Below are 8694 nucleotides of genomic sequence, written 5' to 3'. Positions count from 1 at the left end.
AAGATATTTTCTTAGCTAGACTCAGGGTTTCATTGGAGACCTTTAACGAGGGGCTTGTTTTGGGTGGATGTGAATAAAAAGTAAAATAGGGAAGTATTTTTTGAGCTAGGGGACAATGCATGTTTTTTTTTGTTTTCCTCTTGCCTATGTTATTAAACCGTATCTTATCCCCTTTACTGGAGAGCTCAAGTTTTTACTGTTATCTTTTCTGCTCTTCTCCAATGTCTAATTGCCTTGAATGGGTTTTTGGGGTGATATTGTTAGACTTGGTTTCTTGGTTTGAAAGAACATCAATATATTCATAGCAAGGTGCACAAAGAGATATCTCTTTGATGTCTTCTCATCATCCTTAATGCATGCAATCACTCTTATTAAATTGACTTCATTTTTTTACTCAGAATGAATATACATTTGTCTCATATTCATTGCAAGTAAATATTCTGTGTATAAATTGATTTCTTCATTACCTTTAGTTCTGTGATTGTAAATAAAGGATTTAGTAGAAAACAACTTCAGCAAAGAAGTGATTGTTCCCCAGGGCTCAGATCCCAAGCTTATTTAAGCATGGTCCCTAAAGATAAGCCTCTTTCTTTGATGCCTACTTCTTAAGAGTTAATCTTTATAATTACCAAAAGAGGGGATTGCACAACAGGAAAACATTTCCACCCGCCTTTACCTTACTAGCCACTGGATCTAATTTTATCTTTCTCTCAACTTCACAGCAGTGGCCATTGCTCTACTCCCACATCAACTGACAATCTTGTCTCCTATGTTTGTAGACAGGTACAGATGGGCTGTCACTCAATGAGAGCTCATATTTTCTAAGGTGAAAACCTCATGTATTTCAGGAAAAGAGAACTCCAAAGAGCTGACTGGTGGCTCAATGACACTTTCTTTCTCCAATTAACACTTTGTTTAAAGCAAAAAGGGAATCCTGGTTGATAATAAAATAATGAATATTAATGTCGAGTGAAGCTCAAACTTGTCTTAACATGCTTGAGTAATAACTAACATTTACTGAATGTTTGCTATGTGAAAAACACTCTTCAAAGTACTTTACATGTCATAGCTCAATTAATCTTCATCATTACCCTGCAGACAAGTGTTTCTATAATATTCAATTTGCGTATAAGAAGATGAAACCATAGAGCTACTGAAATTTGGCCAAAGTCATATAAATATTAAGTGGTAGAACCGGATTTAAACCCAGGCAGTGTGGCTCCAGGGCTGATGATTTGAATCAATGCAACATACTGTCTCTGTTTCTGTGTCAAAAAAGGTAAACCTGCCTGTCCTAGCACATCCCATAAATGAAAAGTAAAGTTAGTTTCAATCTAACGTCCCTATGTCATATTTAGCACATTGAGTTTTTGGAAAATAATATTATTTACTCCAACTTTCTTCCTAAGTTCCTCCACCTCTGACATATTTCCATTCTTGGAAGGAAATGTTTATTGAAGAGTGCTTTACCCAAAGATACAGAATTTCCGATCTCTGGCCCCAGCTTTTTTTTTTTTTTTTTTTTTTTTGAGGAAGATTAGTCCTGAGCTAACATCCCTGCCCATCTTCCTCCACTTTATGTGGGATGCTGCCACAGCAAGTCTTGATACGCAGTGTGTAGGTCCACATCCAAGATCTGAACCAGCGAACGCTGGGCCGCTGAAGCAGAGTGCGCAAACTCAACTGCTTTGCCACCAGGCCAGTCCCTCTGGCCCCAGCTCTTTGATTGCAGAACTTTGCAACCCTGGGCTGGTTAATTGGCCTGAAATCATCAGGTCTTTTTCAATATAATTGAGAGACAATAAATTCTTAACATAATTTAAAGAGCTGTGAGAATTAAATAAGATGTGAAAGTACTTTGAAAATTATAAGATGAAAATATATTAATGACAGATATATGCGTTTACCCAGAATTCACCTAATTTAGCTACAAACGGAACAAAGGTAGAAAAATAAACTTTGAGTAATAATTCAGAATCAACAATCATTATTATATCTATATTTCACTCTCTACCCAAATAACCTCTCAGATAGTTATACTCTGCTTATTAACTCTAAATGTATACAAAGTTTTATAGTAAAGACATTTAGTTTTATTCAAAACCTGGAACAAATTGAGTAAAGAGCAAGAGGGTGACATTTTGGTAATGTCATTAGATTCAAATCTGAAGGTATTTAAATGCTGAGCTTGTAGGGGACAGGGAATCATCTAAGTGTTTAAGCAAGAAGGAAACATAACACAAAATCTATTTCATACAGGTAACTCTTACACTGGTTTCTGGATAGATTTTGTAGCACGTTTGAAAGTAGGGTGGGAACTGACCAGAGGGAATAAAGCCAATTAAGAGGTTCAACTGAGGAAAAAGAGGGATGGCATTAAATAATGGAATTTCAGTCACTACAAAAAGGAAACATTGAATATTTGCCACATTTCTAAGATTTAATCAGTGGTTCTTGGTTGGCTTTCAGTTATGAGAGGTTTCTTATTTGGGCCAGCAGTGTAGGCGGTAGAGACGCATACCAAGATAGGGATTGCAAAATAGGTATAAATCGTAGGAAATGATGCTAACTAATTTTGTTGTAGGCATGCTGAAATGTACATGTGCCTATTTGACATCCAACTTTAAGGTGGACAGATGCTTTCAGAATGGGTATATGAAAGTCACCACCGTATAGATGGTATTTAAGAAGATAAAGGCATATAATTATGTAGGAAGAGGGTCCATGGTGAGGAGACTAGTAGGTCAAGAATGAAGCCCTGGGAAAGTGCCACCATCTGTGAAGGAGGCTGAGCAGGGGAGTATTGAGATTGGGAGTGAAATCAAGAGAGATGCACAGAAGCCAAGAGAGGAGGGGATTTTGAGAAGAAAGGAGAGGTCAAAGCTATCACATGGGACAGAGAAATAAAGTTCATTACATATTGAAAAATCTTTGTATTTTACAGCTAGGATATATCTGGGGGTGTGGAACAGAAAGGGTTTTAGGTTGTTGGGACAAAAATCCTATCGCAGTAGGCTGAAGTGAGAAAGTGGAACCAGTGTGGATGCCTGTAAGAAAATATTGCAACGAAATGAAGGAAAATGAACAGAAGCAGACACAGGGTAATATTTTTAAAGATGAAACTGACTTAAATTTTGGTATGTGCTGAAAGTTTATGAGAGAAAGAGGAGCAGTAATAGTGTAAGTATCTCAACTGACGCAGAAAGTCAGAACTGGGTGCACAGTGGAAGGGATTAACTTCAGAGAGGAGGGGCATGTTTTTCCCAGAAAAGAGATGGAGAGAGGGTATCACTGATGAATCCGAATGCTCATACAATGACCCGATGACACAGCTGAGGATATACTTATTTGCTATTCTATACTTTTATCCACAAAATAGAAATTATTTTCTGGCAGTGAGAAGAAGTCGTAGAATGAGACTTAAAAAGAAGTATGAAGGTTTGCAACAGCTATTAAATGAGGGAAATAGCTGTGTGCAATGTGAAATGTTAAAGAACAAGTTTATATATAATACATACACCTACATATATACACACAACTTAAAATTGTGACTTTCATACAAATATAAAATGAATATGTGTCAAAGATTTTACTTCATTCATTAAGTTGTTGTAATTGGTATAAAAAGTAACTCAAAGAATAATAGATCAGGAATTCACAAATAAATATACAAATAGATACAAAACTAGCTTCATCCACAGCAGAGAGGGAAATCAGCTGTCTCCACACTGGACACAATGTGCCTGTCTGTAGACAAGTATCACTTGCATTGCTACTGGTATCTACAATGTACAATTTATAAACTAGAGCAAACACGATGAAAGGCAGAGATAACTCAGAAAGGTAAGTAGGTAAGCCTTTTCAACATCTTTTACAATTTTTCACCACACAAGGCAGGGAAACATCCCTGGATATCATCATCACGTTGCCTGGATTGAATTTAATAAATGTGTAAGCGTGAGGAATTCTCCAGTTGTCTTCTGTAGCTTGGATTCCAGATAAAATAAACTAGAAATCTGGATCGACTCAGAATTGCTATGTTGCCAACTTTGGAACAGTGAAGGAACAAGGTGGTGAGGATATTGAGGCTGTAGAAGGAAATTTTTAACAATTACAATTTGATGAGAAAGATACTATCATTCTCACATCATGAATGAAACTGAAACTCTGATTAATCAGCCTGCCCAAGGTTTCACAATGGCTGAGTGACAGAGCCAGGATTCAGTCACTTACATAACTAAGTCAGAATCTTTCTTACTTCTATTTTATCAGTGGACTTCAGACAACCCTAAGGAGTTCTTTTGTTCCTCAGAGACAAAGCCACATCTCAAGGTGAGAAATACAGAACTTGTGCTCCTCTCCCCATACAACTCTTCACCTGGGACAGCAAAGCTTTTATCTGTTGTGGAAATAAACAAAAACAACAAAAATGGGAAGAGAGGCTGTTTATTCAAAGTTTGCTATATAGCAATGTGGTTAACCACCATCGCTTGACATTGCTGGAAGATGAGAGAGTTGAAGAAAGTAGAAGTGAAGCCCAGATCTAGAGTTCAGCAACTGGTTTGACGGTGGTGCCATTTCATGTGGAAAACAACAGCTTTAAGGAATAGAAGTGGCAAATTTTCAATTTAATAAAATGAAGGTGAGAACTTATGCATGACACCACACTAACTGTAGACATGCCTCGGTGCCATCAGGGTGCCCAAGTGGACTTAGAATTACTGTTCCATTTATTTTGACCATTTTCTTTTTTGTTAATGTTAAGGTTATTAACATTGCCATCATTACTCTATCACAACTTCAGAAGTCCGGGAGCACTGCAGAGAATGGCGCTGAAGAATGGCACTGCGAAGACTGAGTTCTTTCTCTTGGGATTTAGTGACCATCCAGAACCTCAGAGTGTTCTTTTTGCTGTGTTTTTTCCCACCTATTCTGTTACCCTGATGGGGAACCTTGGGATGATTTTATTAATCACAATCAATTCCCACTTACACGTCCCTATATACTTTTTCCTCTGCATGTTGTCCTTCATAGATGCATGTTAACTTTTGTCTTGGTCATTATAACCATTCTGACTGGTGTAAGGTGATATCTCATTGTAGTTTTGATTGGCATTTCCCTAATAATTAGTGATGATGAACATCTTTTCATGTGCCTTTTGGCCATCTGTATATCTTCTTGGGAAATGTCTGTTTATATCATCTGCCCATTTTTTGATCAGGTTGTTTGTTTGCTTTTTGTTGAGTTGTATGAGTTCTTTATATACTTTGGAGATCAACCCCTTGTGTGAGAAATGATTTTCAAATATTTTCTTCCAGTTGGTGGGCTCCCTTTCTGTTTTGTTCATGGTTTCCTTTGCTTTGCAGAAGGTTTTTAGTCTGATGTAGTTCCATTTGTTAACTTTTTCTTTTGTTTCCCTTACCTGAGTAGACATGGTATTTGAAAAGATATGGCTAAGATGAATGTCAAAGAGCATATTGCCTATATTTTCTTCTGGGATTTTTATGGTTTCAGTTCTTACATTCAAATCTTTAATCCACTTTTAATTTTTGTGTATGGTGCAAGATAATGGTGTACTTTCATTCTTTTGTATGTAGCTGTCCAGTTTTCCCAATACCATTTATTGAAGAGACTTTCCTTTCTCCATTGTATGTTCTTGGCTCCTTTGTCAAAGATTAACTGTCCACAGATGTATGGTTTTATTTCTGGGCTTTCAATTCAGATCCGTTGATCTGTTTGTTGGTTTTTTTGTTTGTTTGTTTTTTGTTTTTGCCAGTACTGTGCTGTTTTGATTACTAAAGCTTTGTAGTATGTTTCGAAGTTAGGGATTGTGATGCCTCCAGCTTTGTTCTTTTTTCTCAGGATTGCTTTGGCTATCCGGGGTCTTTTGTTTTTTCATATAAATTTTTGGATTCTTTGTTCTATTTCTTTGAAGAATGTCATTGGGATTTTGATTGGGATTGCTGATTGCTTTAGGTAGTATGGACATTTTAACTATGTTTATTCTTCCGACCCATGAACATGGAATCTCTTTCCACTTCTTTATGTCTTCTTCAATTTCTTTCAATAATTTCTTATAGTTTTCAGTGTACAGTTCTTTGGTTAAGTTTATTCCTAGGTATTTTATTCTTTTTGCTGCGATTGTAAATGAGGTTGTATTGTTGATTTCTTTTTCTGTTAGTCCATTGTTAGTGTATAGCAATGCAACTGATTTTTTAAAATTGATTTTGTATGCTGAAACTTTGCTGTAGTTGTTGGTTATTTCTAGTAGTTTTCTGGTGGATTCTTTAGGGTTTTCTATATATAGAATCATGTCATTTGCAAACAGCAAGAGTTTCACTTCTTCCTTTCCAACTTGGGTTACTTTTATTTCTTTCTCTTGCCTAATTGATCTGGCCAAAACCTCCAGTACTATGTTGAGTTGGAGTGGTGAGAGTGGGCACCTTGTGTTATTCTTGTTCTCAGAGGGATGGCTGTCAGTTTTTCACTGTTAAGTATGATGTTGGCTGTGGGTTTGTCATACATGGCCTTTATTATGTTGAGATATTTTCCTTCAATATCCATTTTATTGAGAGTTTTTACAATTTTTTTTTAGGAAGATTAGCCCTGAGCTAACATCTGCCACCAATCATCCTCTTTTTGCTGAGGAAGGCTGGCCCTGAGCTAACATCTGTGCCCATCTTCCTCTACTTTATATGTAGGACGCCTAACACAGCACAACTTGTCATGTAGTGCCATGTCTGCACCTGGGATCTGAACCAGCAAACCCTGGGCTGCCGAAGCAGAACATGTGCACTTAACCACTGCACCACCGAGCCAGCCCCCAAGAGTTTTTATCATAAATGGACGTTGGATCTTGTCAAATGCTTTCTCTGCATCTATTGAGATGATCATGTGATTCTTATTCCTAATTGTGTTAATGTGGTGTATTTCATTGATTGATTTGCAGATGTTGAACCATCTCTGCATCCCTGGAATAAATCCCACTTGATCACAGTGTATGATTCTTTTAATGTATTGCTGTATTCAGTTTGCCAATATTTTGCTCAGGATTTTTGCATCTAAGTTCATCAGTGATATTGGCCTGTAGTTTTCCTTCTTTGTGATGTCCTTGTCTGGTTTTGGTATCAGGGTAATGTTGGCCTCATAGGATGTGTTACGAAGTGCTTCATCTTCTTCAATTTTCTGGAATAGTTTGAGAAGGATAGGTTACTAAATCTTCTTTGAATGTTTGGTAGAATTCTCCAGGGAAGCCATCTGGTCCTGGACTTTTGATTTTCTGGAGGTTTTTGATTACTGTTTCAATCTCTGTACTTGTGATTGGTCTGTTCAGATTCTCTATTTCTCCTTGATTCAGTTTTGGGAGGTTGTATGAGTCTAGGAATTCATCCATTTCTTCTAGGTTATCCAATTTGTGGGGATACAGTTTTTCATAGTATTCTCTTATAATCCTTCTATTTCTGCAGTATCTGTTGTAATTTCTCCTCTTTCATTTCTAATTTTATTTATTTGAGCCTTCTCTCTTTTCTTCTTGATGAGTCTGGCTAAGGGTTTATCAATTTTATCTTCTCAAAGAAACAGCTCTTAATTTCACTAATCTTTTCTACTGTTCTTTTAGTCTCTATTTCATTTATTTCTACTCTGATTTTTATTATGTTCCTTCTGCTGACTTTGGACTTTGTTCTTCTTTTTCTAGCTCTGTTAGGTGCATTTTGAGATTACTTATTTGAGATTTTTCCTGCTTGTTGAGGTGGGCCTGTTTTGCTCTGAGTTTCCCTCTTATGACTGCTTTTGATGCATCCCATAAGAGTTGGTATGTTGTATTTTCATTTTCATTTATCTCCAGGTATTTCTTAATTTCCCCTTTGATTTCTTCAATGATCCAGTGGTTGTTCAATAGCATGTTGTTTAGTCTCCACATATTTCTGACTTGCCCAGTTTTGTTCTTGTGGTTGATTTCCAGCTTCATAGTATTGTGGTCAGAATAGGGGGTTGGGATGATTTCAATCTTCTTAAATTTACTGAGGCTTGCCTTGTCCCCCAGCATATGGTCTATCTTTGAGAATGTTCCATGGGCACTTGAGAAGAATGTGTATTCTGCTGTTTGGGGATGGAATGCTCTCTATATATCTATTAAGTCCCTCTGGCCAAGTGTTTCACTTAAATATACTATTTCCTTGTTGGCTTTTTGTGTGGACAATCTGTTCATTGAAGTGATTGGGGTGTTGAGGTCCCCCACTATTATTGTGTTGCTGTTAATTTTTTCCTTTAGGTCTGTTAATAGTGGCTTTATGTACTTTGGTGGCCCTGTATTAGGTGCAGATATATTAATAAGTGTTATGTCCTCTTGGTGGAATGTCCCTTTTATCATTATATACTGTCGCTCTTTGTCTCTCATTGTCTTTTGTAATCTGAAGTCTGCTTTGTCTGATAAAAGTATGGCAACACTTGCTTTCTTTTGTTTGCCATTAGCTTGGAGCATTGTCTTCCATCCCTTCTCTCTAAGTCTGTGTTTTTCTTCAGAACTGAGATGTGTTTCCTAGAGGCAGCATATTGCTTGGTCTTGTTTTTTAATCCATCCAGCTATTCTGTGTCTTTTAATTGGAGAATTCAATCCATTTACATTTAGAGTGATTATTGTTATATGAGGGCTTAATGAAGCCATTTTACCTCTTGTTTTCTGGTTGTTCTATG

The sequence above is a fragment of the Equus caballus genome, chromosome 1 (assembly GCF_041296265.1).
Source record: "Equus caballus isolate H_3958 breed thoroughbred chromosome 1, TB-T2T, whole genome shotgun sequence".
NCBI classification, from domain to species: Eukaryota; Metazoa; Chordata; class Mammalia; order Perissodactyla; family Equidae; genus Equus; species Equus caballus.
The sequence above is the reverse complement of the archived record's forward strand: the minus strand, read 5'-3'. Positions refer to the sequence as shown.